Source organism: Micropterus dolomieu, linkage group LG02 (assembly GCF_021292245.1).
Source record: "Micropterus dolomieu isolate WLL.071019.BEF.003 ecotype Adirondacks linkage group LG02, ASM2129224v1, whole genome shotgun sequence".
NCBI lineage: Eukaryota > Metazoa > Chordata > Actinopteri > Centrarchiformes > Centrarchidae > Micropterus > Micropterus dolomieu.
This window is the reverse complement of record NC_060151.1, coordinates 20,834,784-20,846,422: the sequence shown is the minus strand read 5'-3', so window position 1 is coordinate 20,846,422 and position 11,639 is coordinate 20,834,784. Positions and strand designations below refer to the sequence as shown.

Here is an 11,639-nt window from a genome sequence, read left to right as displayed (position 1 = left end):
TACCTTACTACCCCACCAGAGCACTGCGCTCCCAGAATGCAGGGTTACTTGTGGTTCCTAGAGTCTCCAAAAGTAGACTAGGAGCCAGAGCGTTCAGCTATCAAGCTCCTCTCCTGTGGAACCAGGTTCCAGTTTGGGTTCAGGAGGCAGACACCATCTCCACATTTAAGAGTAGGCTTAAGACTTTCCTCTTTGATAAAGCTTGTAGTTAGGGCTGGCTCAGGTAGTCCTGAACCATCCCTTAGTTATGCTGCTATAGGCCTAGACTGCCGGGGGATTTCCCATGATGCACTGAGCTCCTCTCTCCTCTACTTTCTCTCCCTCTGTATGCAACCTCATCCTATTATTGCATGTTACTAACACAACTTCTCCCCTTTCTGGTAGTCTTGTGCTTTCTCGTCCCTCTCCTCTCTCCTCCTATCACTTCCTGCAGGTTTTCTGGCTCTGGAGCTGTGGAGTCTGGATCTGTGGCTGCAGGTCGCTTGCTGCCCCCGTGTTCCTGCTCGACACCCTCTACTGCAACGACTATTGTTGCTAGTCTTATTGTTATTATTATTGTTATTATAATCATTAACATTACGATGGTTACCATTAACACTATTATAAATATCTGTACCATTTTTCATTTAGTTTATAGCAACATTACCTTTACTGTCTGTACCTCTGTGTGTACATTGTGTAGGCTGCCTCCCTCCCCTCTCTCTCTCCTTACATCCCTCTCTCTCTCTCTCTCTTTCTCTCTCTCTCTCTCTTTCTCTCTCTCTTTCTCTCTCTCTCTCTCTCTCACCCCAACCGGTCGAGGCAGATGGCCGCCCACCCTGAGCCATGGTTCTGCTCGAGGTTTCTGCCTCTTAAAAGGAAGTTTTTCCTTGCCTCTGTCGCCTAGTGCTTGCTCTTGGTGGGAACTGTTGGGCTTCTGTAAATATCATCACAGAGTACGGTCTAGACCTGCTCTTTTATGAAAAGCGCTGTGAGATAACTGTTGTTGTGATTTGGCGCTATATAAATAAAATTGAATTGAATTGAATAGATACTGCCATAGGGATGATAATATAAAAATATTTTCAATAGTCATTAATCAGCTGTGAAACGCACATACCAGTTAAAGCCCTGATATGGTGTCAGCATCTAACGTGTAAACACATGCAATGCTCACACCAAATCTGAAGAATAACATCTTTTAGACTCCAATGCTAAAAATATTTTACCATCCATGAGTTGTACACTAATCTTTGGAGCCGGTAAATTCTTGTAAACATTCTCGTAAGATTCAACCTTGCCATATTCCCAGAAAACACCAGTATCTGCTAGCCTGACGTCTGAGCTACTGTCTCTACATTATCAGTTTAACTGTTGCCTCCCTAACAAGGACAGTTACATGAGAGAAATAACTAGAGCTGAAAGGTCAGTGAACTCTTGTAGGATCAGTTAATGACTCCAAGCTAGACCTGTCCTACCTTTTTCTATTACACCAATTAAGCCCCCTAAAAATATCCATTCCATGCATTAGCATGTAACTTCAGCCAAGACATTCATGAAAGCGAATGTTAACGTGAATACTTCATTTTGTACTGGAATTGTTTGAATAAATAATACTTTGCTTAAAAGGCAGAGGTTCTGCGTACACAGAATGTCTATATATCAAAGGAACAGTAACATTCATCTTTTTAATATTAATATATAATAAATAATACTTAGATTTGATGAGCATCCAGATTGGAATCGATGTAGAGTCCAATTACAAGCATAACAACTGCAGGCACCAGTGGGTGATATCAAACCAAGCGGCAACCTCCGGCTCTCACTTCTGATACCAATGCGGAAGTATTTGAAACTGCAATTCATCGAGTGGCCACTTGAGGCTGGCTGCAGAAGGGAGTCGATCTCCATTGACCCCCATGTTAAAATGCCCAACTTTACAGCAGAATAAAACATGTTTACAGCCTTGTTCAAAAAATGCTTTTAGTGCAAATCGCTAATTTTGCCCTTCGTGACAACTGTGAGGGGGGTGAATTTTTTTATAACTCACCTGTTTAAATTATATTAAGCCTTAGTTCTGCATTATTAGGGGCGTGGCCGCTTTGATTGACAGGCGCCATTAGCCACTGCCACTGCTAGCACTTGGTCCGCCGTCTGTTAGCCTCCAGGACATCCGTTATCTACTTGGTGAGTGAAATTCCTGTATTTTATTTATGTGTTAACATTTAACAGGTATCGCTGTTGGCATATAGCTTGTTAGCTTAATGTTAGCTCGTTACGCTAATTAGCTAGATACGAGCAGCCCCAAGCTGCAAAGTTAGTGTAAGTAAGTAAGTTAGTGTGTTCTAACCGCAGCTTTTAATGAGTCAAAGACAAGTCAGCAAGAAGAGAGAAGCCAAAATGTAACATTATTAGATTAACCTTAGTGTTAGACATTAGGGTGATAATGCTTTGAAGAAAAGGCATCTGTGTGAAGTTGTAAGTAAAGGCTTAGCTCTCAGTTAGCTGACGTTATGTTAACGGTAACTTTTACTAACGGGCGATATGAGATTTAGCTACGTCCTGTAACAGAATCACTGTTCAGTTAGATACTAGTCAGATACTATTATAAGTGGCTGCACCTGATCCCCAAGGACACGAAGGGTTTAAAGGCAGAGAGCCGAGGGGGGAGCGGCTGCGGAGTTCTGCCTGAAACTGTCACACCGAGGAGCACCGTGCACCTCCAAGTGTAACGTTAATGTTTAAAAACAATAATGTTATACTATTCTTTGTGGGGTTCATCAGTGGGGATGATTGATTCTAAGTACATATTAAATGCAGTTTAGAGTCATCAATAAGTTATTACACATTCTTGAGATTCAGCAAACACTCTGAGGTGATAACTGTGTTTGATCAGCGACGTTTCTGATAAGCTTAAGATGTGGATGCATTATTCGGCCAAACAGCTGTTGTAGGCTACCTGCAGAGATTTTCATCCACCTTTTTTGTCAGCATATAATGCGCGTTATGCCTGCAGACAGGTAGCTGGGCTGTAACTAGGGCGATGGTTTAGCTAAGGTGAGAATTTAGGTGTGTGAGAGCTGCCTCTGAGTTTGTTTGGTGGGTTAGCAGGTCAGTAAGAATTATAAAATAAGATCCTTATAATAAACATTCAATAAGATCGGACTTGAGTAGTTATTATTGCACAGTGTCCAGCAGAAAACCGTATATTGCACATATTAGGAAACAGTGTATTTCACATTGCCACCCCAAATACTGTCACATGCCAGAGAGGTTATCATGCTGAGGCGATCTCAGAGTTCAGTAGCTTTATGGCTCTTTGGAAGAAGCTGCTTAACTGTCTACCCATTGTTGTCTTTACAGGTGCCAGAGGAGCTGATTGCAGAACCCTCCAGATGTGATTAGCTGTTTCCAGCTCTTCAGGAGAGAACAGCTCCAGCTCCAGCTTCCAGCTCTACAGCTCTTTAGCTCCTTCTTTTCTTTTTACTCACAACACCTGAACACTACTGAGATGAAATTATGACACTTGGTTCTTATGAACAGATTTTATCATTATAATAACTCTCAACACATTTCAAGTCATACAAAACTACTTTTACATTTGTAACCTTTTAATATTGATGTTTTCATAAATGCAAGTTTAATTTATTCAACTATTGCTTTTGTATTAGGAATACTTTGTTATAAAGTCAAACTAATTATACATAATAAAATCATTCTTCATTCATCATCAGTTTCATATTTTAATTTTAAATAGTGTGATCTAAACTTAACAATATATTATAGTTAACAGCTGTAAATGAAAATATTAAGATGTTATTTATAGGCTAACATTTTGCATATATGTTAGTAGAAAGTAAAAAATGAAGGTTGATGTTGTATACTGTTTTATTTTGACATTTCTTTAAGAGACAAATGTGACATTGACTGAGAAGTTACTCTGTAGTGAAAAACAAAGAATTATTTGCACACTGCATAGTTTTGAAGCCCTGTAGGAGGTGTAATTTATTGCAACCTGAGAAGGTCTTGTGTAGACTCACCTATTTACTATTTACTACTACTTATGTGCATTCGGTCAGCTCTGAGACCTCAGAGTTTGCAAGGTCACAATAAAAAACACCTAGTGGGATTCATAACCCAGATAGCAGAGGACTGTGGGGCGGATCCACCTTCAAGCCGGCTCATCCGCCGTACGCTCTCCCCTGTTTTGGCCACGCGCACCGGATCCGGCCCGCCTCCAGACAGCGCTCTGTCAAACATCGGACTAACTGCGGACACCGGGCGGATTCGCACATCGAACGCGCCTGTTTGAAAAATTCTTAACCGTCGCTGACCGTTATTCTCACAGACAGCAGAGCGCTTGCAGTGGGAATCGGCAGCTCTCTCGGAGGACACGGACACGGTAAGTAACGTTAAACTGTGCTGTCAAAACATGATTTGTTTGTACACTTGCCTAGCCGGTAAAATTAATAACTTCACCGGTCATAGTTAATGTTGCTTTGGTTGCCGTTTTAATTCAGACAATATCCAATTATGGCAAGCTAAGTTAGCTTGTGTTACAGCACCTTAGCATTAATGTTAAGCTAGCTAACTAACTTAACGTTATATGAGTTAAAAGTTAACAAAGCCCGATTTGGATGAGATGTTTCTGTCTTTCTGTTCTGAGAGGAGTGATTTTAACATCAGTTAACTGCAGTGGTCAGTCATTTTAAGCCAGTCATGAGGGCATATTTATAAGTATAATTCACCCCTCTAGTAGTAACGTTAACAAGCTAAGCTAATCTGATAGCCTAACTTAGATAGCAGCATCTAGTATAACTTAACCATTAACGTTACTCTTTTGAGCCCGTTTTTAGCTGATATTTGATAATATTGTTAAATTGATGCCATTAAAAAGTATGCTGAAAAAGCCAATGTTATTAACTTAGCAGTTAACCTTACAGTTTGCAATGGATTGGTGGTTGTACAGACAACTATCGCCTGATGACTTTATAACTGAAGAAAACTTGAAATGTGAATATTTTTCAGGCAGGTTATGTTAACTAACAGTTAACCTTAACTTCAGTGTTTTTTCTGCGAGCTTTAAGAGGATTTATGGACATAAATTGGCAGTTTTACATCGGAAATGTCATCCGCGGGAAGTTTACTCACATTGAAAGATACACTGTGCATCTGCAATCTTTCAGATTATTAAATCAACATTTAGGCAAAAATCCCTAAACACTAAGTAATGTTAGCAGCTTTGATGTCAGTTCATGTTTTTTTATCATTTGGCATTTTTCTTTTCTTCAACTTTGGTTACTGTAAAATTGGTCTTAAATTTAATTCTGTGTGGCATCTAACTTGTTTGCATTATAGTGTGCTTTGCTGCAGCATACAGCTCATTCACAAGTGGCGCCAGTCTGATTTGGGGATTGCCTGCTTCTCACCCTTTCCTGCCACCGGTGTAAAGTAAGTAATACAGTATTAGACTGGATTTAGCTGACTAAATTAGTATTTTGTCAAATACTGACAATGGTCCACTCATTTATTGATTTTAATAAATTAACAATTTTTTCTTTGATGTAAGAAAGGAAATAACCACAGGGCTCTAAAATTTAAGCATTTTAAGTGCATGCGTGAGTGAGCATAATTCTTTAGTGTGACAGTGTGAAAAACTGTTTCGGTGCACTGAGCGACTTTTGAGTTTTGATAGCACAGTCAATGTCCTTATAAACTCTAAACATCTCTGGCTCAGTGTAACGTTACAAAACATTCAGATAGCGCCATCCCCATTTTAGCCGACCATGTCGCTGTTTTAAATGAGAAAGATCAAGTCATATCAGTTGTCGCTAACAAACGTTTATTCAGTGATTTAAGTTGACCAACTCAGTGGACTGAGTGTTAATGTAGCTCCAACAACTCCAACAGAATGAGGCTTTCTCTATTTTTTCTCTTTCTCTACTATTCTTTGTGGGGTTCATCAATAGTGATAACTGATCAGCATATATGTTATGAACTTTAAGAATCGTTAACATATTATTACACTTCGTAAAAAGTAGGTTACCATTTCTTGAAATTCAGCAAAAACGTGGCGTTAACCACGTTCAAACAATGTGAACAGCAAAGTGTCTGAAAAGGACCTTAATAAGTGAATGTATAATTCGGCAACACGGATGTTGTAGGCTAACGTTACCTGCCGAGATTAGCATCCACCTCTTTTCTCAGTATAAAAGAGCGTTACCTCCCGCGAGGTGTATGCAATTCACGGCAGGCAGGCAGAATTCAGCACAACACCTGCGCTGCAAAACATCACTAGACCTTGTAGGAGCAAGTCCTGCTCACGCAGTTTACCAGAGGTAGATTGTGTCTGACATGACGCCGCTGTTTTTATTCCCCTATCTATGAAGTCAGCGAAAGTCAGCCAGTTATCTCAAACGCACCTGTTGACTACCAGTTATAGCGTGCTAACTTCGACAGCTGTTTTCCAAAGTTAACTTAGCTCTCCTTATTAGCTCCTTACATGCTTGCTAATAACTGTTTTAAAGATGGGTCTCCGACACTGACAGCGTTGTGTTGGACAGATTTGTGCAGCGTTGTTTCTGATGCCAACCATTCAATTCACAGACGGGTCTGTTGTCCGTGTTTGAGAGAGCGAGGGGGAGAGAGAGAGAGCGACCGAGTGAGAGGATCTGCGGAGCGAATATGCGCTGCGCAGCACTGCTATCAAAAACGATTTTAAAATGGGTCACCAAATTTAGTTGGACGGCTGTTAATCTACCTGGGCCTATGTGTGGGAAACACTGTATTATATATATTTTCTTAGTATTTTATTTATTTTCTACTGAAACTGTGGATCAGCTGATGATTTTAGTAGAGGATGTCTCACCTCTCATTGGAGATGTTGCTCCTGTGTAAGTAATTGTAATATATATTTAACAACATAACAATATATAACAATCTGAAGTCACACAGCAGTCTTAGGAAGTGTTCAAACTGGCATTAGCACTACTTTAAATAAACACAACCATGCTTATTAATCGACACAGAGGACTGGGAATCAACGCAGGGGGTTTCAGAAAACATTGCAGGGTCTGTTGGCTAAAAAATTGACAACACAGCATCTGGCAAAGCACTGAATTGCTAAGATACACATTACTACTACTAATACACATTTCTGGTAGACTCAACTTGACTGTTAAATTATGATTTTTGTTGTCATGCAAGATAAAATAATTTTTAATAATCGGCACATGAGGACATGCCTCCTCCACCAAGTTTTTTGAACGCAGTGCTGTTTTCTGTCTGAACATTGTCTTAATCTCCAGAAAATACCTTGTTTGTTTAATGTGTACAAAAGCTGAAGTGCTTTCCTGATGTCTCTGCTGGTTCCAGGTCGTGGCCAATATATAGTTAATTACATAACCACTTGTTATAATTTGTTTTAACCTTAGCTAGGCTCCTTACATGCATGGACTCATTTGTGCAGTGGTGTTCATGTGAGAGAGACGAGTGAGAGAGAGAGAGAGAGGATGTGCCGCGTTATGACGCTCTGCAATCAAATGCTATTTTAAATAGGCCTAGTAAAAAAAATCAATATGTGGTGGTCAGCGTGTATCCTTTTGTGAAAACTGTTGGTTGCAATAGGAGTTCATGAAATTTTGTATGAAAATCTCCTTGTGTGATGTGAGAAAGAGTCATATCTCCCGTGCTGCCACAGATGATATCGTAAAGCAGAAAATATGGTGTTTCAACCTGGCAGCAAAGAGGGGAAGAAGCTCAAGGTGTGCCGCTATCAGCATCCTTATGGAAGATCAGCCCACTGTTAATTCACCTAAAAAAAAGTATTTTGGTATGTAGGGTTTCTACCTGTCTTGAAACATGTTAAAGTTATAATCCTTGAGGTTTTCATTAAATAAAAACTATTTTTGATAATTTTTATGGTAGCATTTAATTTGTCCAGTAATACATAGTGGTATGTATTTACAATCTGTAAAGACGTTTTTTGACTGAGGATTTAGTTTATACTGGCAGTCCACCTTTGGATAAAAACTGTGTAACGAAACAATGCATTTAGGATCCCCAGTTATTTTATCTGACAGTAGCATTGCTGATAACTGATAGCAGAGCTGTATTAAGTTGCTAATACAAAGTCAATTTTCCTATTTTCTGCTTCTTCACGGTAAAAGCATTTAACTAAAGAACCGCAGGATAGCTTAAAGGTTATAAGAAGTATTTAAGCTTTTATACAGAACAGTAGATGTTGGTCAGCTAGATTTTAGATATTTCTGTAGCCAGTTTTGGCCAGATGAGCCACTTTATGAACAGATCCAAATCGGATCTGGGCCGGATGAGCCAATTAATTAACGGATCCGGATTAGATCCGGGCCGAATGAGCCACTTCATGGCCGGATAAGCCACTTTATGAATGGGTCCGGATCGGATCCGGGCCGGATAAGCCACTTCGTGAACGGGTCCGGATCGGATTGGTAGGGTATGGGCCAGATCTGTTCCTGATCCGAAATCCTTATCCGTTTTGGATCCGTCCCGCTGTGCAAGTGGACTCCGATACGGACCCGTTTTGCGGATCCGTTCCGGACCCTGTGATACCTCCGGTGCGGAGTCAGTTTGCTATCTGGGAATTACTCTGTGCAGATCATTCTTTGTTTCAGCACTTACCCACAGGATGGTTTGGATGTGCCCACATTATTCTGTGTTTAAACTAGACTTATATCAGAGCCGCAAACAAGGCACTCTTCAGAAACTTCAGGTTCTGTTATACAGTATATGGGTACCGGGTGTATGGCTCCTTATTTATCTTAAAGTATAAGGTAGAAATTAAAAATACTCCTGCACACACAGAAATACACTGCATAATTACTTATCAACATTTCATGTGAAACATGTTGGGAGTATTTTCACTTTCAACTTATCCTTGACTGATGTTCTTTAGCAAGAGTTCAGCTTTAATGTTTCATGTTTTATCTGTGGTATATGATTAGCTTTTCAGTAAGTAGTAAAGACAGGGAGTGCTAATATATATAGAATTTATTACAAGTGAACCATAAACCCTATCTTTTTTTAAATGGATCTATGATACAAATATGGACAATATTTAAAAGTCAAAGTAAACAGAAGGAGAGAAGGCCTTTCCACATCTGTCCACCCCTTCAGCACAATGAGGACTCCAGGTCTCTGCAGCTCTCTGGCAGCAGGTGGGACATCTGATCCACAGTGTGACTCTGGGACAAAAATGTGTAATAAATTCTTCAGGTGATAAAAAATATAAAGTAAATACAGGTGATTCTTTATTAAATAGAATAGTGTGGTGAAGTTAATTTTCTAATGTAATTTAATTCAAAAAGTGAATCTTTGATATATTCTGGATTCATTACACAAAGTGAAGCATTTCAAACCCTTTTTGCTTTCATCTTGATGATTACAGTTTACAGCTCATGGAAATAAAAACTCCACTATGTATAAACATTTTAGAATAAAAATACATTTCTGTATTATAAATTATACAGAAATAACTGGAGAAGAGCTCTCTAATCAGCTAATTAACTCTCTCAGTCTGGTTCTGATGCTCACAATGAACTTTTCCTCAGTATTCAAATTTTTTGAGATGGTCCTCTAAAAGATGCCTCAATGTTTTAATGTTGACAGCACTATTATGCCACATACGTGGGAGAAAGTGGAACAAGGGAGACTCTTTAAATGTTTTTATGTTGTCCTTTTAAGACAGACAATTTTATATCAGCTGTCAAATGTCCAGCAGCCAAGACTAGCAACATTATTTTAAACTCAAAGTTTAAGCTTTGAGTAGCAGATGTGGAGGCACCAGAACCTCAACAACAATCTTGTGACAAATATAAAAAGGACCTTTCTCTCACAGCCCTGCCGACAGCAGCAACGTTACTCAAAATAGCGGTGTGGGGAATTAATTAACGTGATGGCAGCCGTGGCTAAGGTTTTACATGATATATAAGTTAGCTTCCATCATGTAACTGAGGACTCTACCGCTAGCTTATTACGTTTATTACAAGTAACGTACTGAGGTGACGTCCAAATAAATGACTCGTAACCACTCGTAACCAACGGTATGTAAAGTGATTTGCTTGAAATTGTTCGTTTGAGCTGTAATGTTAAATAAACTTAAGGTAATTAATAACTGATTCATAGTTATTGTTAACTGTTAACGTTGGTCTCAATAAAATCCAACTTTAGTGCTGCAAAATAACGTTACCACATTTCTATATTAAAAAGCATTTAAAACCTTGTGAAGTATAATGTCAATAACAGATATGTGAGTTATTTTAATATTCTCCGGTCTTACCTTGACTGTGGCTGGTAATGTCGGTAAACTGGTATCAACACGGCCGCAGGTTCCAACCTCCACCGTACAGCACTGCAGAGTAGCATGTAGCATTATCTCCTTAGCATGAGCTAACTCAGTCACGTCGAGCTAGGCGGGAGTGGTTTCAGCAACACGTCACCTCAGCTCCCGACCCGCCTCTTTGCCCACTTTAATGGAGTGACGCGCTGCCAAGATGGCGCCAGCCAGCTCCACTAATTTTGAGCTCCAAAACGGCTCTTCAGAAACCAATGGGTGACGTCACGGATGCTACGTCCATTTTTATATAAAGTCTATGTATCAAACAAGAGCCAAAGGCTGTGGGGTAGTTTAAAAAACTGAAAAACAAAATAAATAAAATTAATGTGTGTGTGTGTGTGTGTGTGTGTGTGTGTGAGCGCCATAGGTCAGTATGTAGAAGTAATTTTATGTTTAGAATCAATAAAGAAAGAACAATATAATAATAACAAAAATCAGTATCAAATGTGAAATCTAAAGTAAAACAAAAACCAAATAAACCCAAGAAGTATTTATGGTTCATGGATTTCTTTTCCAACAAACAATTATTAAAATAACAAACAATGAAAATAATAATAATTTGAAAATTTTACAGTACAATTACTTATCAGTTATCACTTTATCAGTCTAGTCTTAGTTGTCACTGGTTGTCCTCAGTTCATGGCATGAGGAGACATATGTTGCTGCAATGATTTGGCATTCGGGCATTTCTCCCAGTAAATAGGGGAGTTTTTGTCTGTCAGATTTAAATTTGAATTTAGGGTATGTTTGGGACATGAGGTTAGAAAACGCAGCTCTGTCTCTACCTGTCCTCTGTCGCACTGGGAGCAGAGTCTCTCCTCTTCTGGTAGTCTGTGGTGACCCTTTTCTTTGGCCAGGCTGTGTTCACTCAGTCTGTATGTTGTCAACACTTTTCTTAGTTTAGTTAACATTGTAATTTACTTTGTGCTTTGGTAGTTGTCTTATCAGTCTTTCTAGTATTCAAGATATTTTTCATTTTGCTTGTTGAAAATTTGGTTTGGTCTGCTTGAGTTGGCGTAGCTGTCTTGAGGCTGTTGGAGACATGTTTCTGTGGAGAGCCTCAGGACCAGCTGGCTGAGGGGACTTCTCTCTCTCTCTCTCTCTCTCTCTCTCTCTCTCTCTCTCTCTCTCTGAGTGGAAGGTGAGTGAGTGGTGGTGTGGTGAACGCTGCGTTGAGTGAGTTTCCAAACTTTCATATGTTTATGTGTGTCTTTTGTCTCTTTATATCGTGTTAGTTGAGAGTTTTGTCTGTTGTGGTTGTGTTTGTTGGTGGCGTTGCTTCCAGCCT

The 11,639-nt window shown here is 39.5% G+C and overlaps 1 protein-coding gene across 1 annotated transcript in view; it reads left to right on the top strand.

Annotated features, from left to right (window-relative positions):
• The first annotated feature begins 4,297 nt into the window (after nt 1–4,297).
• LOC123958568 (myosin heavy chain, fast skeletal muscle-like) overlaps nt 4,298–11,639 on the top strand; it is a 90,944-nt gene continuing 83,602 nt past the window's right edge. The window contains exons 1-2 of the mRNA XM_046031987.1: nt 4,298–4,381; nt 5,338–5,430. The gene's annotated coding sequence lies outside the window, so the exon portion shown is untranslated. The remainder of the gene's footprint in view (nt 4,382–5,337; nt 5,431–11,639) is intronic.